The sequence below is a fragment of the Tachypleus tridentatus genome, chromosome 3 (genome assembly GCF_004210375.1).
Source record: "Tachypleus tridentatus isolate NWPU-2018 chromosome 3, ASM421037v1, whole genome shotgun sequence".
Taxonomy (NCBI): Eukaryota; Metazoa; Arthropoda; class Merostomata; order Xiphosura; family Limulidae; genus Tachypleus; species Tachypleus tridentatus.
The window spans coordinates 26,217,958-26,243,510 of NC_134827.1; the positions used below are offsets into that span (position 1 = coordinate 26,217,958).

A 25,553-nucleotide genomic window follows, 5' to 3' on the forward strand; every position below is an offset into this window, starting at 1 on the left:
AGTCTTTTTGTGAGGAACCTTGTAAAAGGCTTTCTGAAAACTCAGATCTATACAATTATGCTCATTGACATAAGCAGTGACATTTTCAATGATTTTCAAAAGCTTTGTAACACAATATTTTTATTAGTGGAGCCATGTTAACTTTGTTAAATGGCGTTCGAAAACATCTGTTATCAGACTTTCGAAACCTTTTCCTGGTTTTTTGGTTTGGTTTTTGAATTTCGCGCAAAGCTGCTCGAGGGCTATCTGCGCTAGCCGTCCCTAATTTAGCAGTGTAAGACTAGAGGGATGGCAGCTAGTCATCACCACCCACCGCCAACTCTTGGGTTACTCTTTTACCAACGAATAGTGGGATTGACCGTTACATTATAACGCCCCCACGGCTGGGAGGACGAGCATGTTTAGTGCGACCGGGATTCGAACTCGAGACCCTCGGATTACGAGTCGAACGTCTTAACACACTTGGCCATGTCGGGCCCAACTTTTTCCTATAATTGATGTACGTCTAATGTGTCTATAATTAATGGAATAATTTTTATCTCCTCCTTTGAAAAGAGGAGTGACATTAGCCAATTTCCAATCTTTTGGTTTCTGTCCATTATTCGAGAACGTGCAAAAAAATAGTAGCAAGTGGCTAACATATCCAATCCATAACTTTCTTCAAAATCCTTGAAGAAATATTATCTGGCTCAAGAGCCTTATAATTTTTAAAATTCCATTTTTTTCTTAACCAGTGCAGAATTAATGAAATTGTCCGACCTTGTTTCTAATTATCGATCACTCAAGATGGGGAACACTATTACATATTTATTAGCCAAACCTGAAGAAAAGGCAGAAATGAATGAACCAACCATCTCATGATTATCATATACGACTTTTCCTTTATCGTCCTTCGAGGGTCCTTCCAACCCAATTCTAACATTTTTTAACCCTAATGTACTTAAAAAATCATTTTTGTTAATTTTAATATTCTAAGCCTACTTTTTTCCCGTACATCCTTTTTCATGTCCTAATTTCCTGTCTGACTAAGTAACTTCCTTGATCTTCTGTGATCTTTTATAATACCTTTAAATTAATTTTTTTTAATTCACGATACTTTTATTTAATTTTACCTCTCACACCTTTTGTGGACAAACTTGATTTTTTTTCCTTGCAACCGTCCTTTTCTTTTTATAAAAAAATACGTTTATGTTGAATATTTGCAAAAAACATCCTAAAATATGTTCCACTCTCTGTTTCCAAATAACTTGGTTGTTCAGTTCATAACAGATAATTCTTGTCGTATCCTTCAACGTTTTCAAAAGCTGTAACCAAAATATCCTTATTTTTGTTCTCCATATACAACAAAACATTAAACGTAACAGAGGAATGACCGTTTACATCAATATATTCTCAAATTTCTACACTCTTAAAAATTTCTATTTTAGAAGTTAACAATAAATCTAAAATTGTTTGTTTGTTTTGGAATTTCGCACAAAGCTACTCGAGGGCTATCTGTGCTAGCCGTCCCTAATTTAACAGTGTAAGACTAGAGGGAAGGCAGCTAGTCATCACCACCCACCGCCAACTCTTGGGCTATTCTTTTACCAACGAATAGTGGAATTGACCGTCACATTATAACGTCCCCACGGCTGAAAGGGCGAGCATGTTTGGCAAAATCTAAAATAGAATTGTTTCTAATTTTCTAATGAGTTCCTTGACCAACTGGTGAAGAAAACCATTTAACGTTACGAAAGTTTTATTATTTTCCGAACAACATAAGTAATTTGTTTGTTTGAAGTTAAGCACAAAGCTACAAAATGGGCTATATGTGCTATGCCCACCACAGGTATCAAAACCCGGTTTCTTTTTTTAAATTTAAAGTGAAATGTTCATTGAGAATTCATTTTAACATCCAAGGTGGAAAAAAAGTATATTGATTTGGATATGTTTATTTTCACAGAATATTAGGCTTTAACTTAAACACAACAGAAATAAGATTATTTAGCGTGTATCAGTATATTTTAAAAGAAATATTGTATTGTCTTTGAAACGTAATAAGAAAACAACAATTGAATTTAAGTAATTACCTCGAAAGGGTGCCAAAGGCCACCTGTTGTAACCACTCATACCACTGTACAGTTGTGTGTATCGGTCAATCGGTAGACACTAAAGTGACGTCGCTTAAAGGACGCTTAACGCTGTAATTTGTAATGTCGTGATGTCAGTAAAATGTACGTGTGACAGTGACCATAAGAATAATTATGCACACTGTATTCTACAATTCAGAGAGCATGACATGTGAACTTCAAAAGCAAGAAATAAAAATATTTATTTCTCTCAATTATGGTTTAATTTATTCGTGAAACAGAACACTTTCAGGTACCCTATAGAAGTACATCTAGCAAAAAGTTTTGTCTTAAAGCCCAGTAAAGAAACATTGTTTATAAAAAGTAGTTAGTATAATGTTTTACACATTATTTAACTAGGGATTTTGAAGCGTCAGTGTGAAAATTCCGTAACACTACATACTAGTATGAGACGTTCCTGACATAAGAAAATATCGTTAGACTATTATCAGATGTCTCTAACGTCGGAAAATCTCTTTAAACTATTATCAGATGGTACACACATCAAAATATCAGAGTCTTTTAACATCAACAGATCTCACTGAGCTGTTATCAAACAATCACAACAACATAAGACCTCATAAAGCTATTACCAGACGTTCTTAACATCAATGTACCTCACTAAGCTATTACCAGACGTTCTTAACATCAATGTACCTCACTCAGCTATTACCAGACGTTCTTAACATCAATGTACTTCACTCAGCTATTACCAGACGTTCTTAACATCCAAATACCTCACTAAGCTATTACCAGACGTTCTTAACATCAATGTACCTCACTCAGCTATTACCAGACGTTCTTAACATCAATGTACTTCACTCAGCTATTACCAGACGTTCTTAACATCCAAATACCTCACTAAGCTATTACCAGACGTTCTTAACATCAATGTACCTCATAAAGCTATTACCAGACGTTCTTAACATCAATGTACCTCATAAAGCTATTACCAGACGTTCTTAACATCAATGTACCTCATAAAGCTATTACCAGACGTTCTTAACATCAATGTACCTCACTCAGCTATTACCAGACGTTCTTAACATCCAAATACCTCACTCAGCTATTACCAGACGTTCTTAACATCAATGTACCTCACTCAGCTATTACCAGACGTTCTTAACATCCAAATACCTCACTAAGCTATTACCAGACGTTCTTAACATCAATGTACCTCACTCAGCTATTACCAGACGTTCTTAACATCCAAATACCTCACTCAGCTATTACCAGACGTTCTTAACATCAATGTACCTCACTCAGCTATTACCAGACGTTCTTAACATCCAAATACCTCACTCAGCTATTACCAGACGTTCTTAACATCAATGTACCTCACTCAGCTATTACCAGACGTTCTTAACATCCAAATACCTCACTCAGCTATTACCAGACGTTCTTAACATCCAAATACCTCACTCAGCTATTACCAGACGTTCTTAACATCCAAATACCTCACTAAGCTATTACCAGACGTTCTTAACATCCAAATACCTCACTCAGCTATTACCAGACGTTCTTAACATCAATGTACTTCACTCAGCTATTACCAGACGTTCTTAACATCCAAATACCTCACTAAGCTATTACCAGACGTTCTTAACATCAATGTACCTCACTCAGCTATTACCAGACGTTCTTAACATCCAAATACCTCACTCAGCTATTACCAGACGTTCTTAACATCCAAATACCTCACTAAGCTATTACCAGACGTTCTTAACATCCAAATACCTCACTAAGCTATTACCAGACGTTCTTAACATCCAAATACCTCACTAAGCTATTACCAGACGTTCTTAACATCCAAATACCTCACTAAGCTATTACCAGACGTTCTTAACATCTGAACACCTTTCTAAGCTATTACCAGACGTTCTTAACATCCAAATACCGCACTCAGCTATTACCAGACGTTCTTAACATCCAAATACCTCACTAAGCTATTACCAGACGTTCTTAACATCCAAATACCTCACTAAGCTATTACCAGACGTTCTTAACATCCAAATACCTCACTAAGCTATTACCAGACGTTCTTAACATCCAAATACCTCACTCAGCTATTACCAGACGTTCTTAACATCAATGTACCTCACTCAGCTATTACCAGACGTTCTTAACATCCAAATACCTCACTCAGCTATTACCAGACGTTCTTAACATCCAAATACCTCACTCAGCTATTACCAGACGTTCTTAACATCCAAATACCTCACTAAGCTATTACCAGACGTTCTTAACATCCAAATACCTCACTCAGCTATTACCAGACGTTCTTAACATCAATGTACTTCACTCAGCTATTACCAGACGTTCTTAACATCCAAATACCTCACTAAGCTATTACCAGACGTTCTTAACATCAATGTACCTCACTCAGCTATTACCAGACGTTCTTAACATCCAAATACCTCACTCAGCTATTACCAGACGTTCTTAACATCCAAATACCTCACTAAGCTATTACCAGACGTTCTTAACATCCAAATACCTCACTAAGCTATTACCAGACGTTCTTAACATCCAAATACCTCACTAAGCTATTACCAGACGTTCTTAACATCCAAATACCTCACTAAGCTATTACCAGACGTTCTTAACATCCAAATACCTCACTAAGCTATTACCAGACGTTCTTAACATCCAAATACCTCACTAAGCTATTACCAGACGTTCTTAACATCCAAATACCTCACTAAGCTATTACCAGACGTTCTTAACATCCAAATACCTCACTAAGCTATTACCAGACGTTCTTAACATCCAAATACCTCACTAAGCTATTACCAGACGTTCTTAACATCTGAACACCTTTCTAAGCTATTACCAGACGTTCTTAACATCCAAATACCTCACTAAGCTATTACCAGACGTTCTTAACATCCAAATACCTCACTAAGCTATTACCAGACGTTCTTAACATCCAAATACCTCACTAAGCTATTACCAGACGTTCTTAACATCTGAACACCTTTCTAAGCTATTACCAGACGTTCTTAACATCTGAACACCTTTCTAAGCTATTACCAGACGTTCCTGACATTAGAAAATCTCACTAAGCTATTATCAACGTTCCTGACATTAGAAAATCTCACTAAGCTATTATCAATGTTCCTGACATTAGAAAATATCACTAAGCTATTATCAACGTTCCTGACATTAGAAAATATCACTAAGCTATTATCAACGTTCCTGGCATTAGAAAATCTCACTAAGCTATTATCAACGTTCCTGGCATTAGAAAATCTCACTAAGCTATTATCAACGTTCCTGACATTAGAAAATCTCACTAAGCTATTATCAACGTTCCTGACATTAGAAAATCTCACTAAGCTATTATCAACGTTCGTAACATCAAGAGACTTCACTGAGTTGGTATCAAACATTCCCGCTATCAGAAGATCTCATGAAGATTTTATCAGACATTCCTACCACCAGAATATCTTACTAAATTATTATCAGATTTCCTAACATCAGAATATCTCATTAAGCTATTATCAGACGATCAGAATACCAGAAGATCTCACTAAGGTATTACTAGACGATTTTAATATCAGAAGATCTCACTAAGCTCCTGTCAGACCTTCCTGACAGAAGAAGACACCATTAAGGTATTATCAGACGTTTTTATCAACAGAAGATCCCACTAAGCAATTATCAGATGTTTCTAACATCAAAAGATCTCGCTAATCTTTTATCAGGCAGTCCTGACATCAGAAAACTTCACTTAGCTATTTCCAGACATTCCTAACATCAAAATATTCAAGTAAGCTATTATTAGACATTACTGACATCAGAATTTCTCCCTAAGCTAATATCAAACGGTCTTAACACCAGCTATTACTAGAATATCTCACTAAGCTATTATTAAACATTCCTAGCGTCTAAAGATGTTATTAAGGTATTATCAGACGGTCTTAACACCACCTAATATCTGAAGAGCAATCTAAACTATTACTAGACATTCCTAACATCAAAAGAGGTCACTAAGGTATTATAAAACGGTCTTAACACCATTTAACATCTAAAGAGCACTCTAACCTATTATCATACGAATGTGCTTTACTATCTAAACATTTTTACAAAAGCCATAACCAAAACCGTATAGGCTGCTAACTGAAAAATATTTTAAGTTCCACTAACAGATAACGCTGGACTTTCTAGAAAATTGTTTTCAAAATAATAATATTCTATTATAGATTTAATTACCTCTACAATGTTATACAAGCACCTACCAAAATTATTTACTAAAGTGAACAAAATAGATTGGACTGCCACTAGAATATTATGCTAAGCACTCAATAAAGAAGTCACTTGATTTATTTAGGTACCTCTAGTGGATAATGAAGTATACATTTGATTTAAAGAAATGCTATCAACAGACTTGACTGCCATTAGTATATAATGCTAAACCTTCGTTAAAGTAGATTTCACTGCCACCATTAAGTAATGCTAAACCCTCATAAGAATATTCTTTGGCTGAAAGCTATGCAATCACCAGTTTGTTTCTCTCTAGTTAGATATAAAGCTATCTTTGCTTGAAATCCGGTTTTCAGCGCTATAAGTCTACAGAGTTAACGTTGTGCCACTGGAGGGCTGCAACCACCAGACTTGAATGCTACTAGCAAATTATTATTAGCGAAATTTAGAAGTCAGTTATAATTACCGTTATGCATGCATATATGATTAAAGCTGTAATAAAAAAAAAGAAAACAAGTGGGTAACGTAGAGCTTTGGACTAATGTAAACTGTACTTTGCTTCAGGTCCTTGTTAATTTTCAAGGTTTCCGTGAGTGTAGCTTTAAGCACATTTTATACAGTTCTGGCGTGCTTACGGCGATGCTAAGCATCTTAAAATCTTCAAACCATTTCCGGTTTGTTGTTGCAGCCAGTGCCTTACAGTTAATAAATCAGGCCAAAAAAGGAAAATCACACTGTGATCTCAACCCTTCTACTGCGCTTCTGCACGCAAAGCTGTCATCAGATTTATGCAGTTCAAAGACTAGGTAGTTTCTGTCTTGCACGAACTTCATGATCTGTTAAAATCACAATTTAAGTCTCGAAATTACCAAAAATTGTCTGTCACGCTCTAAGCTGTACATTTCCCAGTTGACGAGTTTTGAGGCGTCTGTGGTTTCGTCTCATTTACCTCGTTTTAACTCACGTTAAATATTGTTAAACGAACCAGTTTGTAAGACATGTGCGGAAGAACAAATGTCAGATCTGTACCGAAATTACGGAAAGACGTAAGTTCGTAAGGTGCAATCAGTTAATTACAATAAATAAGTGGACATAATAATAAAATAATTTTATGCTGTTATAACAAATAGAATATCCTAAGAATCAGTCGGTTTGTCAGTGAAGTGAATCCTGTTCATTATCTGATTCCGAAGATCCAATGTTATGTGGGGCTGTAATAAGAGATAAAAGGTGCTCCTACCCCAGAAACACATAAAAAGATTATGATGGCAAGACGTCCATAAATTATACATCTCAACAACTACCTAGAATATTTTGGAATATTTTCCTTCTTTCAATACGTAGCTCACAATTCTTAGTGATTATGCCTTGATCTGCTTAAAGTTAATAGATTAGTTTCGAAGTTTCAAGATTTTTTGTTGTTGTTGTTAAACCCATCAAATAGTTTTATACCTCAGGCTATCAGTGTAGCCTTGAAGTTATTGTCAACCTACGCAACATGTTTCCGTCCCTTGTGATGTAGTAACTTAAAGGCGGCGCATTAAAAGCAGGCCACAATTCGCAATAATGTTGACTTGACTATCTCCCATAGTTAACTGGTTATTAACTTCCCCCTTCCCCAAGGAAAAAAACAACAACTTAAGCGTTAGGCTTTTACGTAGCTGTTCCTTTTGTTTGTTTTAATGAGAACATACTCAACCTTCGTACTGTAATTTGTTCCTTCTTCAGTTCGAAACTAATAGCTAAAATATTGTATTTCTAAAACAATCCAAGCAACCCAAACAGTTATAGGTTAACCACCTGAACTAGTGAACAAAATGCCATAGCATTATAGTCGGTTACCTTGTCTACAGTTACACTTCGTAAAAAAGGACAATCATTTTTTTTCCCTAGGCACGTGTTGTTATTAATTTCTTCGCTGTGTTTTCCATTTCTGTATTGAATATCACAACAACAATTTAACGAGTAAACATATAGCGTTTTTAGTTCACTGTTGTGGAAATTAGAACAACCATAAGCACTCTTTTATAAAGTCTGAAAAATTTACTTTAATCACTTTATTTCTGTTTGTTTTTTGGAATTTCGCACAAAGCTACTCGAGGGCTATCTGTGCTAGCCGTCCCTAATTTAGCAGTGTAAGACTAGAGGGAAGGCAGCTAGTCATCACCACCTACTGCCAACTCTTGGGCTACTCTTTTACCAATGAATAGTGGGATTTACCGTCACATTATAATTCCCCCACGGCTGAAAGGGCGAGCATGTTTGGCGCGACCGGGATGCGAACCCGCGACCTTCAGATTACGAGTCGCACGCTTAACGCGCTAGGCCATGCCGGGCCGTCACTTCAAACGGAAAACAAAAATTGTAGGAGACAGGCATCCATTATTTATACCCCCATCCGTTGCCGAAATAGCGCAACGGTATTAAAACTTGAGCGCTTATAAATTTATCTTCACTGTGTTCGGTAAAGTATCTTATTTTGGCTTTAAGTTAAAGTTTTGATGTCACCTAGTTACTGTAGGCAGTAATCACCAATATTTAGCGTAACATATATCACATTGAAATCTTTATTTTTGTTGCTCTATATAATAATTGTTCTGTTATAATACTTACCGTTTAAGTAAATATTTAATTTTGAAAACGCTTGCTTACCTGAAGCTGCTATTTGACACAGTACGCTTGGTAATAGTATATTTATAAGTAAATCTAGAGGCTTACAACGCAAAAAAAAATCAGGCCCTTTTCCCCGCGGTGGACACAGCAGATAGCCCATTGTAGCTTTGGTTTGAAATGAAAATAAAATAAATAAATAAATAATAAAATATAATAGATACTTCTAGTCACTGTTCCACAAGGTTTAAGGTCTTATTATCATTCTATTGCATGTTGTTGCCAATACTTTACATCTTGCAGAATAATATAATAATGTTGAGTGATTTTGTTATTTGGTGATCACAATATACCAAGTTAATGTTTAGCCTATATATGTTAATAGTTCTGGGTCACATGTATGTGGCGTTCCCTTCCGGAAGTCACTATTGTTAATATTCAGTGACGTAAAAACGTTGTTTGAGCAAATAGGCCTCTTTGTTGAAAATTTTTACAATGTTTGGAGAACTGGAAAAACTAGGCTGTAGTTAATCATGGATAAATATTACTTTTAGCCGCGTTAAAATAGAGAAAACCGTGTCGAGTCTGTTCCTTCATCTAGACAAATTTCTATACACTTAACTGAATAACCTATTTTCACGTTTTTCTAAACCATATGGAAAATAGTTTGTTTAATGTAATGAAGTGCATTTATGTAGATGGCGTTGCTAAAGCCAACAACTCTTTGGTGAACTAATAATATATTCAACGCTTGAGGTGCTTTAAGATTTATAATTTTGTTTTCAGGTTGCTGGACGCTGAAAAAATGGGTATTTTGTAATCCAGTAATTGGGTAGTTACCCCTACATTCCCATTTTTGTTATAGTCTTATTTATTACTTTATTTTAAAATTTTAAGTTTGAAAATTCTAATATCAGTGATGACATCAACCGTAGTGAATGTGGCGGAAGGTAACTGGTGTTCACAGACATTTAAAAATCTCTTCAGATCCAACGGTTTAAGTATTATTGAATTCAGTGTTTCTCAACTTATCGCATTGTTTTCCGATATGTAGATTTCGTAGTGGGTAAGCATGTATTATATCATAAGCCTAAATCTGGGAACAAGTTTCATCACCCATACTTGTTGATTGTAGAAAGCTTGTCCTTCGGTACTCAGTTCAACATTCTTAGCACAAGGTCGCATATGACAAACGACATGCGCCAAAACTCGGCTCAAACTGTTGATGGTACTTAACAAGGACATAATAAGTACCTTTATGAAATGTAGTTAAACTAATCACGTTTTACGTTTTTTTATTAGATGGAATAATACAAAGCAAAGACAATGTATTATAAATCATATAAAACAAAATTTTGAAAAGTTTATTTCTGTTTAGGCCCCCTTACGTAAATAAAGTTCATGAAATGCTTGAGATCTTGTCAAATTATAAATACTGTCGAAGCTTTCGAGCGACACCTGTTGAGCTGATGAAATAAATTAACTCCATGCTCGTCCTTGAAAATAGATATAATTTCCAGTTGACACAAGCTTTTTATGAGAATTTTGTTGATAGTTGCAATCATTTGAAACGTAAAATAAAGAAAAGGAAAAAGTGGACAGGACAATGTTTTAATCTTTTTTGTTTGTTTTAACAAAAGGAAAGCTTTAATTTCTTGGAAGAAACTTAAAGGAGACAAAGTCGCGAAAAGATAGAGGTGTATTATATTAATGTGCGTAAAAAGCAATCCTCAAAACTCGAAAGAAAAAAACATTAACTACAATACTCTGCCAAAGTAACCGAATCTATCCTTGACACGTGGTTGGTAAATTGAGAGATGACATTTAAACAGTCTGTATATTTTTCTAGTTTATTTTCACGGTTCTGGAATTTCACACACACGTACAAATCGAGAAAACTAAAACCCGGAAAGATAAAAAATGAGAAGGGTTTATTAAATATTCTTCATATGATATACAGGGTTGAACAAAATAATTATGTACAATTGGCACTGTATGGTAATATACTATTGTTTGTTCTAGAGTAAGATGTTAGTAATTAAGGTATATTCTAAATGAACAAACTGTATAACCACTCCCACCTGCCAGTGGTGGGCAGAGCACAGATAGCCCTTTGTGTAGCTTTGTACTTAATAGCAAACAATACCTGGCCCAGCATGGCCAGGTGGTTAAGCCGCTCGACTCGTAATCTGAGGGTCGCGGGTTCGAATCCCGTCACACCAAACATGCTCGCCCTTTCAGCCGTGAGGTCGTTATAATGTAACGGTCAATCCCATTATTCATTGGTAAAAGAGTAGACCAAGAGCTGGCGGTGGGTGGTGATGACTAGCTGCCTTTCCTCTAGTCTTACACTGCTAAATTAGGGACGGCTAGCACAGATAGCCATCGTGCAGTTTTGCGCGAAATTCAAACCAAATCCCCCAACCCCATCAGTACATTTATCTGTTAAGATACACGTCCATATAGTCTGTTGACCTTCAAGATTAATATAACACCATTGATGGTCAGTTGATGGACAAGAATTGTAGTGACAATTTTTTTATGTCATGCACGTATTGTAGATAACTGAAAGATCTTCAGAAAAGGTTTTCATTACGTCTGTCAGAAATCTTGAGAAAGATGTCTTCACGTACGTGGTTACTTGGTTAAAGTGTTTGTAGGCTGGAACCCCATATTTCGCTTTAGTATAAGCAGATGATCTCAGCTTTTAACACGAGAATGAAGATAAACGTGTCTACTTAATAAAATCAACAAACACCTTGATTATATTTCTAGAGAGATTTAATGTTATAAATAGGAAGTTGTAGTGGGTCTCAGAGATTCTTATTTGAAGTATGACACAAGTGCTTTTCGTTGTGAATCCTGAAAGAACAAATCAATAATCGCTTTTCAGACAATATTTATGTCTTTTTTTTTTTCTACACATCTGTTGCTTATGGCATCTGTCATATATAGGCTGGTGGTTATGATACTCAACTACCAATTTGCGGGTTTGAATTCGACTGCTATCGCCGAACCTGCTCGCCCTTTCAGCCGTGGGGGCGTTACAATGTGACGATTAATCTTTTCTATTTGTCGGTAAGGAGTCTGGCAGTTGGTGGTGTCGGATAGCTGCTTTCTCTCTTGTCTACCATTTCAAAATTGGGAACAGATATTGTAAGTAATTCTCGAGTATCTATGCACCCCAAAGATTTTAGTTACGACTGGATCTATAAATAAACTAACCAAACGACTGCATACAATAACAGAAGCCTAATCTATTGTTTCAGTTAGGAATGGATCTGATAGATAACCTTACCATATTATCTTATCAGATTTATAGTGATATGGTAATTGTGTTTAAATGTTTAATATTCACAAAATGTCTCGAAAATGTAGTGGTGTTTCAAATGAACGGCGTGGTTTTAAACCTGAAGGATGTGTGAGTAAACTGCCATCTTTTGTGCTCTTCACATGTACTTGTATCAGTCAAAGTACGAGTTCTTAACGCATTGCACACTTTGTATCTTCTATATTCATTCTATACATTTTTTTAATGTTGAGAGAACACTTTACGCAATCAGTAAAATGGACGTGGATATTTAAACTGCGCAATAAATTTCATCGTTATGGCCTTTAAATCCAATTCTCTTGAAGTGCTTCCTGGATGAAAGCAGTTGTTTATCGTGTTCATGGAGACACGTGTTCGAACCCACGTCGACCGATTTATAAGACACGTCATTTACTCATGTACCTCACGTGTCTATATTCACTCTAAAGAAAGTTACATAAATGTGAAAGTGTAGCTGAACAGCAGTAGGTAGATAAACGAGTCAAATTTACTTGGCACTTACAAACATGATTTACTATATAGCAAAACTTTACCTAGGTTTTTTTTTTTACTTACTTTCAAATTATTCTAGTACAGGTTTCCAGGACATGCTATTTAACACTTGGCATGAACGTGAAATGCTTCATACAGTGTTATCACCACACACTTATTCTTCAGCTTTGAGGAAGACCATTGTGAAGTGGTAATTATAGGCCTGAAACGTTTCGTAGGAACAACAGTAAGAAAATAGGGAGGGCTATGTTAAAGAAACAAGCAGATGCACAGTTACGTTGAGCCTATACGACCACTGTCAAAGGTAACCCTTTAGCTCGTAACGCCCGTTAAAAAAACAACAACACTTCTCAAACTAACTTTCATTCAGAGAAGTAAGAGATGAAGGAAGTTTGACTCTTCTGTAGTCCTGTATGCGTTGCTGCGTTAGAAAGAAAAAAGTAAGATATATATTTAGATGGTGTTGTAACTTCGAGGAAGCAGAAAGGTGTTCTTAAACCTCAAATATCTACTGAAATAAATTTGTCTTTTTTTTTTTTTTAATATGACTTTTAGAAAAGACATTTTTGTTGTTGTCATCGCAAGTATATTTAACTTTAGGTTAGCGGTCTTAAACTTACGATTTACGAAGGTCTATGAAATTTCTAGTTTACTTTCACAATTAATTTAATTCGACGTTAGAATATAAGTAGCTTTAATTTTGTTATGTAAGTTATGACAATCATTTTTATTCTGATTGGGGAAAGCTTCAGGTATAAGTAAGCTTTTCTAATTCCGATTGGTTGCGACAAATGGTATCGCGTGTGACGTCACACTACATTCCATTGGAGAGGACCCTTGTTTTCTGGATGAGACATAGTCACGGAGGCATGTCCTATCGGACACGTAGAAAATATTCCAAAACATCACGAGTTTGATGTTCTCCGAAGACATCGCAAATAGAAATGTTTTTTTTTATATATACAGTGTGTCCTCGTAAGAAAGTTCAAGGTGGGGTCTGTCAGCGTCATCCCGACCATTAAAACCGGTTAGAAAGATTTGTTGTTGAGATAGGGCCCCAAAAAATCCGAAGGAAGCGACCTTGAGCCCAATCACGGACCTAGCGCCGCCCTGTGTTGCAAAGTCAAGGCTGAAATTTTCAGCTTTGGCGAATGGCCGCATTAAATAGCGCCATCTGTGAAGCGAGTGGGAATATTTAATAGAGAATCTTTCATAGGTTGACAATGGGTGAGTCGGCAATTTTTATTTTGTCACACAGTGGATGATAATCAAACCTGCTCTTTGTTTTTTAATCACAAATAACTTTTCGAAAACGTTTCAGTAGTAATAGTCCATTCGGATACATAGATGCACAAAATAAAGTCTATATAATTTGTCGTTTCGCATACACGATCCTATCATACAACGTATTATCACATTAATATTCAGAGAGAAAAAGGTAAAATATTTATTTGTTATTTGTACCTGGCAATCTGCAGTGTGCTTAATCCGAATTGTTGTTTATAACGCGGCTGTCAGTGAAGTTACAAAAGTTTGAAACTCTTTAAAACTGTATTACTACTATAAACGAATAAAGGTAATATTGGATTAACTGAGCTGTGATAACAGGAGGGATCAAACTGCGAATTTTGGCGTTATGTTCCCTCAAACGTATCACTCGGCCATAAGGGGGTTGTAAAGTGATATAAATGTTAGTTAATCAAATAAATATGGCATTGTTATTAATTTGTTACAATAAAATAAACAACAAGAAAACCCAAAAACCTGGGAGTTTGATTCTTTAGAGTTTCTATCATTTTTTATAACTGATTTCTCTTTGTTAGTCTTTTTTGGGTAAAACGTGTCTAATTGAATCGTAACACAAACGACTTCTGAGTGTCATATTCGCATACAAGCGTTTCATGTCCTCTGAACAAATTTCAGTAGTAGTCGTCTTATCCATTTAAAAATAAGTCGTAAATGAGTGAGATACATTCTACTGTGATGTTTGTATTTTACGAAAAAAAGTAACTCGTAAAAGAGTAGCCCAAGAGTTGGCGATGAATGGTGATAACTAGCTGCCTTTTCACTAGTCTCTCACTGCTAAACTAGGTTGGATAGCGGAGATAGCTTTCGTGTAGCTTTGCGCGAAATTCATAACAAACCAATCAACCAAAAAGAATCCCCTGTATAGGGTCAAAGTAATTCTATTAAAGAAATATTTTATATTTCTCTATTCACTCGTTGATTTGGTAATATAACACTAAACAAAAGAAAAAAGATGGCTTAACTTGTATCAATTTATAATGAATCCGTAGAAGTTCCAGTGATTTAATTATTAGATTTCTTCTATTATTTCTTTTAAATATTAACCAGTAAAAGTCATTGCTAGTGAAACAGCATGTTTTTAACCCTCAAATTATCGAATTACTTTTATTCTTCTCACTACCGCTAGGAGTCCACATATTATATCATACCAAGTAATTGTATGTATTTGTCTACGCCTACACTCAGTGTAAAGAATTGGGTAAACCTTTGGGGTGACGTTTTATTTGCTCTTTAAAACACATGAAGAGACTAATGTAGTAATTAGTGGGGCTACTTACAATATTGGAGGTATTTTTACATATTTTGTGTGATTTTTATATCATTGTAAGTATCGTAATGAACATAGTGATGTACTCACTATAATTTGGTGTATTTATATGTATTAAAAAAAACGCGTGTTTGAAATTACTACAGAATCAATATAAGGGCAACCGGTAACTTTAGGGTTAACCTCATTATGTGTGTTTAGACACCTAAGAAGTTAATATAGGGCTCACCGGTAACTTTAGGGTTAACCTCATTATGTGTGTTTAGAAACCTAAGGAGTTAATATAGGGCTCACCGGTAACTTTAGGGGTTAACCTCATTATGTGTGTTTATCAATATAGGGCTCACCGATAACTTTAGGGTTAACCTCATTATATGTGTTTAGAAACCTAAGGAGTCAATATAGGGCTCACCGATAACTTTAGGGTTAACCTCATTATATGTGTTTAGAAACCTAAGGAGTCAATATAGGGCTCACCGGTAACTTTAGGGTTAACCTCATTATATGTGTTTAAAACTCTTACGGAGTCAGCATAAGGTTTGCCGGTAATTTTAGGGTTAATGTTATTATGACCACAGTGCGTCTGTAACCAAAGCATGGAATTCCTGTTACATTTCATTTAAGCTCTTGAAAACCAAAATAACACGCATCGTCAAGGCGTGCGGTCAGGTTTTCCGTGTTTAGTGATTGTTGTAATGCTTCAATCAAACATTTTTTTTTCAAAATGCTTTATCTTCTTGGAATTGAAGACTCATATCCTGACGAGCAGTTTCAACCAATATATTTTATAACCGGAAAAGGGATAATTCAAGGTTCCTTGATTACATGGTTTGTTCCACTTTTCCATGATATAAACATTGACGTTGAGAGAGTACGTTACACAAAACGTTTTATTGGAGAAATGGTTTCTTCCCTTTAGATTTAGACGAGCCATTTACTTTTGTTGACTGATTGCACGTGCAATCTTAGTTGTCAATCTCCTAAAAGAAGACTCTTCTGTGGATGAAAGTAGTAAGACAATGAGATTTTATAATTTTAAATTTTTTATTAATATAACTAATCTAAAGAGGGCGCCTTCATGTAATATAAATACCAACATCTACAGAAAAATTATCTTTATTATTTGTTTGTTTTTGAATTTCGCGCAAAGCTACATGAGGACTAAGCTAGCCGTTCTTAATTTAGCAGTGTAAGACTAGCGGGAAGACAGCTAGTCATCAACCCACCTCCGACTCTTGGGCTACTCTTTTACTAACGAATAGTGGGATTGACCGTCACATTATAACGCCCCCACGGCTGAAAGGGCGAGCATGTTTAGCGCGACGGAGATTCGATCCCGCGACCCTCAAATTGCGAGTCGAACGCCCTAACCACCTGGACGTGCTGTGCTGTCTTGCTTTAAGCTCAAAATAGTTCGTGGATTTGTGTTACGTAGCAAGGTGATTTAAAATTAACCGCAATGGTTATCTTACGTTGTGTTTCTCTATTGCTGGACCTCCCAGTGACTCAATGTGAAAGCTTATAACGTTAAAAAACAAAACAAACGGGTTTCAATATCCCCGGTGGGCAGAGCACAGGTAGCTCATACTGCAGCTTAGTGCTTATCAAGAAACGAGCAGAATGTGTGACTGGAATGACCGTTACAGAAAATGTGACATAGCTCATGCAAGAGTGCTTGTTGATTGGCAGTTACACTTATCACGAATATCACCCGACGTGAAAAATGTTGGGTGTATGTTTTGTTGTTTCTCGTATTTCTAAGACTTATTGAAGGGTAAGCACTGCATTGATTAACATATACTGAAAACTTATGAAAGTCTAATTTAAGAACGAGATGTTGAAAGACACTAAAGGAAACTGCAGGTAAAAAACAACAAAACTCAACAAAACAGAAAACGTTGTGTGATGCCTGTCTCTTTCTACACCGATTTTTTTTATTATTGCTCATAACGTTTTCACTGAAATACGTGTGCGTTTTTTTCTTATAGCAAAGCCACATCGGGCTATCGGCTGAGTCTACCGAGGGGAATCGAACCGCTGATTTTAGGGTTGTAAATACGTAGACTTACCGCTGTACCAGCAGGGTGCCCCTGAAATGGCCTCAGTAAACATTCTGATTATGCAAACAAAGCATATATTTGTTATACCTGCGGTCTTTATCTGATTACACGAATATCTTGAGTCTTTATCGAATCATACGAAGAAAAACTTGAATTGTTATATCTGGTGAGCTAAGCGTGGCTGAGTTGTTAGTGTGTCCGAACTGTGAATTCGAGGGTTCGCGGTTTCGTCTCATCGTTTGAAAATGCGCTGCGCACGTCAAGGCCTGAGTGCGATATAAGAGTGACAGATCAATTCCATTATTCGATCAGACAGTAGAAATCCAAGAGTTAACGGTGGGTGCTGAAAACTATCTGCCTTCCCTTTAATCTATTAATTCAAAATTAGGGACGACTGTATACATACAACCCTTAAAAAGTATAATACATAACCAATTTATGACAAGTTTATCAGTTAGGCTAAACAAACTATTTCGATTTTGGAGTTAACATTTAGTGTGAAACGTTTAATATTTAAGAAACTAAACTAGATAAACTATATAACACTCAATAATTCTTCACCTATTTTTGAACTGTCTCACACAGAAGCAGATACATTACATATTAGCATCACTTTAATAATGTCTTTACATACAAAGGTGTTTAGATCTCATAAAACTAACAAGAAATAACAATTGATGCGTTAACAACTTACAGTATTATTTGCTGTATGTTAAACCTTGAAACATTTTGAAAAACGTAGTATATATTAGCTGGGTTGGCCATATGTATGTTTGACCTTTTATACCTCAGTTCTCTGCTTAGCGGTAAAAGTGTTAGTACTCATACCAGCCGTCCTGAGATTAATATTTATTTCAACTGGGTTTGTTTGTTTGTTTTGGAATTTCGCACATAGCTACTCGAGGGCTATCTGTGCTAGCCGTCCCTAATTTAGCAGTGTAAGACTAGAGGAAAGGCAACTAGTCATCACCACCCACCGCCAACTCTTGGGCTTCTCTTTTACCAACGAATAGTGGGATTGACCGTCACAGTATACACCCCCACGGCTGGGAGGGCGAGCATGTTTAGCGCGACGCGGGCGCGAACTCGCGACCCTCGGATTACGAGTCGCACGCCTTACGCGCTCGGCCATGCCAGGCCCTTTCAACTGGGTTTCTCGTCATCAAGAATGTTTGAGCTAATGCCCAGTTGCTTTGTATGTATGCTCAGTTCAAATCTAAGAATATTTTTGTTTAATTTTAAATAACAATAATAGTTAGTAATAATCAACGAAAAAAAATTTCCACCACTCTGTTTGTGTGCTATAGTGTTTCACATTTGATGTTTAATATTAGTGAAGTTCCCACAAACATAATGTTATTAGCACTGACAAAAGGAAAACATGCCACTGCTCTGTAGCCCACTATTAATTACACGTTTAATTTTTGACAGAATTTCAAAAACTCTGACATTAAAAAAGGAAATGACCTTCAGGTTTCTGTTTATAAAACAACATAATTTTAGAGTGGTTATTTCACATCTCATAACATCGAGAAATGTAGACAATTATTATTCAGAAATTTAACAAGGGGAATAAACAGCTTCAAACGATTTTGAAATAGAAATATATATATATACAGATAACAGCACGTGAATGACCAAAACGTGCGATAGATCATTTGTTTATTAGTTACTTACTCAGAGTGAATTTTTCTTAAATTTTAGTTTGTTAACCACCATGTAAAATCGAATCAGCGAGGCTGAAAACTGAGAACTGAGGGAATTTGTCTTTAGTAAAACATGAACGTTCGTAAATACTGTTCATATTGCTTCTGTCTTTCACTACTTTTGCTAGTCATAGTTTAAACGCAGATTTTTGTATGTGAGTCAAAATTTAGTTGGTATGTCTAAAGTAACAGTTACAAATGTGCAAGCAAGAAACAACATTTTTTTTAAAAATAGCAACAGTTAGAAATAATCACAAAATTTTAACACTGTTCTGACTGCTGCTAAAGTAATTTAATGTTTTGTTTTCTGAATTTTGCGCAAAGCTACTCTAGGGCTATGTGCGTTAGCCGTCCCTAATTTATCAGTGTAAGACTAGAGGGAAGGCAGCTAGTCATCACCACCCACCGCCAACTCTTGGGTTACTCTTTTTACCAACGAATAGTAGGATTGACCGTCACATTATAACGTCCCCACGGCTGAAAGAGCGAGCATGTTTTTGTGCGACGGGGATTCGAACCCGCGACTCTCGGATTACGAGTCGAAAGGCTTAACCCACCTGGCCATGCCGGGCCTAAGTAATTTAATAATAAATGGTTGAGCCTTCTTATGAAATGAGAACACATCCTTTGATTGTAATCTTCAGGCTAATTTTTAGTTGTAAACCGTAACAGTAAGCAGAAGAAAATGCTGGTACCCATGACAACTGACTTCTGTGAACCGGAAAGTAAACTAACATACCTTTGTTTTTGTTCATTTCCTGGTTTCGACTGTAAGGTGTGTTGACTCAAAGCCTCTTTTAATTTTTTTCTTAGCATTTTTTTTTTTAAGCTGGTTTTTCATGGCCATATTTGAACGTTCTGGGAACTTATTGGCAAAGAACGAAAGCTTGTCCTTGGAGTGTAAAAACATTAGGTACAGTGTTTACATTTTACGCCTGTATTTTCCGCGTCTGAAAGAGGAGACAAGATGAGGAAAAAAAACGCGAAAAAAAACACCAAAAAACTTTGTGACGATTGAAAAAATTGTGGAATTCAAAACTTTTTTTGCTTTTCTAGCATATGTCGTTAACGTACGTGACATCTGGTTTGCTATTGAGGAAAAAACGAAGCTCTGACGTTTCGCTTTTAGATGTTGTTTTATAAGGTGGCTCCAGGATTAGATCATTATCAGTCTGAGTTTAGAACATGTCGATGGTACTGCTAGTGCCATAGAACACGAGTGTAAAAGTGTTTGCATAAAGATGTAGGATTCCTGCTTTAGAATGTCTCTAGTTTAAGTAGTAATAATGTTTCTTTGTGATGTTCAGCGCAAAACTACACTATGGACTAACTGTTTTATATTCATCATGGGCATAGAAACCCAGTTTCTAGCGTTATAAATCTGCAGACTTAAAGCTGTGCCACTGGGGGGTAATAGTTGAGAACTACAGCATATATATTAATCTTCATTTATTTGATTCGTTTTCCTAGCAAGCGATGGTTATTTAGGTCCTCTGGGAAAATGTAAACTATCCTTGTTTATTCAGCTTATTCACCGTTCTGGATTGTTTACCTTATGAGTAACTATAACGTTTTCTCTCTGATCTATACATTTCTAGACAAAAAATTGACCTAGCTATTTTGTAGAGCATTACATATGGTATTCTTATATTAGGAGGTGTGTGTGTGTGCTTTGTTATAGCAAAGCCAGATCTGCTATGTTCACCTTGGGAATAGAACCCCGATTTTCCCGTTATAAACTCGAACACTTCTCGCAGTTCTGCAGGGATACTGTTAGAAGGATTATCACTTGCCATTCATTGATTCTTATTGGCTGTTGGTTTTTGTTTTGTTTCAGAATTTCGTGCAAAACTACACGATGGACTTGTCAGTTCCTGGTTGTGAACTGCTAAACTAGACGTAAGACACTAATCAACAGCACCCACTGCCAACTTTTGTTTGGTTGAATATTGGAATTTACTGCTACTCTTATACCGCAAACATGTCTTTGGATACGATAACCTTTGAGCCACGTACTGGTTGCAAGCGAGTAATGTATAATATTCAATCTGGAATTTAAACATGTATTCAGTATTAGACCGTGAAAGTCACGATTTTTGCTTGTAAATTTTGCTTACGAATAAATTAAAGATTAAACGTATTAGTTGGTAACTGTTATATAGTTTACACACCCAAATAACATGATTCAAATATTTAAAAATTTGTTGAAATATTTCATATCAGTATTTAAGATTGTAGAAATGACATTAATTTATTAGGTTGTTTGATACGGGGCCGGCATGGCCAGGTGGTTAGGGGCACTCGACTAGTAATATAGAAGGGCGTGGGTTCGAATCCCTGCCACATCAAACGTGTTTCTTATGCCAGCTCGTTATAATGATACAATCTATTCCATTTTTCGTTGGTATAAAAGTTTGTTTGTTTTTTGAATTTCGCGCAAAGCTACATGAGGGCTATCTGCGCTCGCCGTCCCTGATTTAGCGGCATAAGAGTGTTTGGTGTGACGGAAATTCGAATTCACGACCCTCACATTACGATTCGAGCACCTTCACCACCGGACTGCTAAAATAGTAACCCCAAAGTAGCTAAACTAGAAACAGCTGCTGCAGATAGCTTTCGTATATCTTTGTGTGAAATTTAAGAACAGAGTTTTGTTTCATACGCTTTACAGTAAATGAAAGACAGCGGAAAGTACCACGTTTTGACAATTTACATTTATAGAATACAAATATGTTTATATGTGCTCTAATATTAATACTTTACAAATATATTATTTTGCATTTGGGATTACTGTCAGAGTAAACTTCTTAAACTAGCCCTACTCTTGCATAGTAATTGCTCTTTCCCATTAGCTTAGCGGCAAGTTGTATGGCTTGTAACGCCAAACACTGGGTTTCGACACTCATGGTGGACACAGTACAGATAGCCCATTTTGTAAGTTTGTGTTTAACAACAAAGCAAGCAAACAAAATTCATACTACTTTTAAACACGTTCGTGTTTTTTTTTTCTTTTATCTTCCTAACCGTCTTATACGTAACTGATTTGCATTAGATTCAGTATAGACCAAGAGTCTAACCAATGTGATTAAAATTAGGCTTGACTACAGCATTTAGCCAGATTAAAATTAGGCTTGACTGCAGTATTTGGTCAGATTAAAATTAGGCTTGACTGCAGTATTTGGTCAGATTAAAATTAGGCTTGACAGTATTTGGTCAGATTAAAATTAGGCTTGACTGCAGTATTTGGTCAGATTAAAATTTTGCAGTATTTGATCAGATTAAAATTAGACTTGAGTGCAGCAGTTGGTCAGATTAAAATTAGGCTTGATTGCAGTAGTTGGTCAGATTAAAATTAGGCTTGATTGCAGTAGTTGGTCAGATTAAAATTAGGCTTGACTGCAGTATTTGGTCAGATTAAAATTAGGCTTGACTGCAGTATTTGGTCAGATTAAAATTAGGCTTGACTGCAGTATTTGGTCAGATTAAAATTAGGCTTGACTGCAGTATTTGGTCAGATTAAAATTAGACTTGAGTGCAGCAGTTGGTCAGATTAAAATTAGGCTTGATTGCAGTAGTTGGTCAGATTAAAATCAGGCTCGACTGGAGTATTTAGTCAGATTCCTATTAACCAATTAACACTTAACGAACTTGAAATCAGCATTCTATACAAATACTATATCATATCTATATATTTTTTGTCTGTCACAAGTCTAAGTTCAGAACTTGGTATTTAATCTAATTGTTCCATTTTTCTCTGGTGATACCCAGTTCTAGAATTTTGAGAATTTTGGATGACTCCATGAATCCAACTGTACGATCCACCTATAACTATTACAATTTACGTATAATTATCTGTATGGATCATTTCAATCCACATCTTAACATTTTTATATAGGCTCGATTTTACTGAAAGTTGGACACATGTGTTTGTTTGTTTGTTGTTTTTTTGAATTTCGTACAAAGCTACTCGGCTATCTGCGCTAGCCGTCCCTAATTTAGCAGTGTAAGACTAGAGGGAAGGCATCTAGTCATTACCACCCATCGCCAACTCTTTGGCTACTCATTTACCAACGAATAGGGATTGACCGTCACATTATAACGTGTCCACGGCTGGAAGAGCGAACATGTTTGGTGTGACGGAGATTTGAACCCGCGCCCTCGGATTTCGGGACGAACGCGTTAACACGCTTGGCCTTGCTGGACCATGGACACATGTGATGAAAATGCAATTAATATATTTATTTAGGATTTACCTTTACAATACATAGCTTTTGGAGACCCTAGAAGAATAAAGTCCTACACTAACTGATACTTAATAAGTACCATTTCGTGGCGATAGCATCAAATTATTGAAATTTTCAAATTTCAGCGACCTGTAGTTTGTCAATCGCTGATCCGACTTGGCGTAAATCAGCCCAAAACCTAACTAACCTAGAGTAGCAATGAACTAACAAGTTTTTGCTTCTTGTTGTTTGTTATTGTTATGTATCACCTTAGTTTGTTCGTGATTTTGCTTCACTGCACGTGGACTATTTGTGCTAGCTGTCCATAATTTAGCGGTTTAGGACTAGAGAGAAGGCAGCTAGTCATCGACACCCCCACCGCCAACTCTTGGGCTACTTTTTTACCAACGGATAATGGGATTTACTATCACTTATAACGTCACCATGGCTAAGCATGTTTGGTGCGACTAGGATTCGAACACGTCGAGTGCCCTAACCACCTGACCATGTCGAGCCCAATGTCAGTTTACTTTCTTTACTTCGTTTGTTCAAACGTTTCTTTATTACGACAGAAAGTTGTCCAACAGTTGGCGGTTAGTGGTGTTGACTAGTGCAAAATTCAACAAACAGACAAATATCATGATAATAAGTTCAAAATATTAAACAATTAATTACGTATTATACTAAATTCAAAACATTTAATTAATTATTAATGTACTAAATTTAAAACACTTGAACAGTTAATTATCATTATAATAAATTCAAAACATTTAATTAATTATTAATGTACTAAATTTAAAACACTTGAACAGTTAATTATCATTATAATGAATTCAAAAAACGTAAACAGTTAATTATTATTATAAAAATTCAAAATATTTAATTAATTATTAATTTACTAAATTTAAAACATTTAAACAGTTATTATCATTATAATGAATTAAAAACATTTGAACAGTTAATTATTATTATAATAAATTCAAAATATTTAATTAATTATTAATTTACTAAATTTAAAACATTTAAACAGTTATCATCATTATAATGAATCAAAAACACTTGAACAGTTAATTATTATTATAATAAATTCAAAAAACTTAGAGTTAATTATTATTATAATAAATTCAAAACATTTAAACAGTTAATTATTATTATAATGAATTCAAAACATTTAAACAGTTAATTATTGTTATATTAAATTCAAAACATTTAATTAATTATTAATTTACTAAATTTAAAACATTTAAACAGTTATTATCATTATAATGAATTCAAAACATTTAAACGGTTAATTATTATTATAATAAATTCAAAAAACGTAAACGGTTAATTATTATTATAATAAATTCAAAGCAAACAGTTAGTGATCATTGTAATAAACTCAAGACATTTAAGCAATTATCACTACGTGGATACACATTTTAATTTTAATTATTTAAAATATTAGCTTGTTCATAAATTATTCATAATTATTTGTATAAAGTTCTTATTTATATTGTTATAGAGTTATATTTTCATGATGTAGTTTGCTCGATATTTGGTTTGTGATCCAATGATCTGTTGCTTTCCGTGAAATCCTACCGATAGACGTTGCACTTAATGAGAGTAAACATGTTTGTTTTTTTTAGGAAGTAAAACATCATATCATTAAATGTATTGACATTTACAAGCAATTTATATTATAGTAAATGCATTTGAAATCTGAAAGTTGCTTAAGCACGCAAAACGACATTTTATCTTTGAAGAATTTTTATATCTACCATTAGCTTGATCTGAAACAATCACAATAAGATAATATAAATTCGCGCCTTTTTTGTTCAATAATAAAGTTTTTCATTATCACGTGACACTTTTTTCAGTTGTACTAAGGCTACTCGTTTTGACTCATAGAATAATAAATTATTTCGTTTGCTGAAAACAGCTAAAACAAAAAAAAATATTAATTTAATAAGCTTTCATTATTGATTCTAAATCTGCTCAAAACTACCGCACTAACATTTCTGTTTAGATAGACAAATGTCTTTCGTATTATGTCAACCAAGTATTCTAACAATATATACAGTCTGGTTGAAGGTCAAATCCGAAGATTTTTCTTCTTCTTTTTTTAAATTACATTTCTGGTGTAAGGGATTCATGTCAACCAATAAGACGACACGAAGAACCAGTCTTGGTGTCCTGTAACGAGGTTGATAACAGCCTATTTGTTTAGAGACTTTTGAATAATGTTAATTATCGTATATTG

The 25,553-nt window shown here is 35.3% G+C and overlaps 1 protein-coding gene across 5 annotated transcripts in view; it reads left to right on the forward strand.

The window, feature by feature from the left end:
- Nucleotides 1-25,553, forward strand: part of LOC143246573 (solute carrier organic anion transporter family member 74D-like) — a 203,073-nt gene that overhangs the window by 140,612 nt on the left and 36,908 nt on the right. The gene's annotated exons all lie outside the window — the stretch shown is intronic.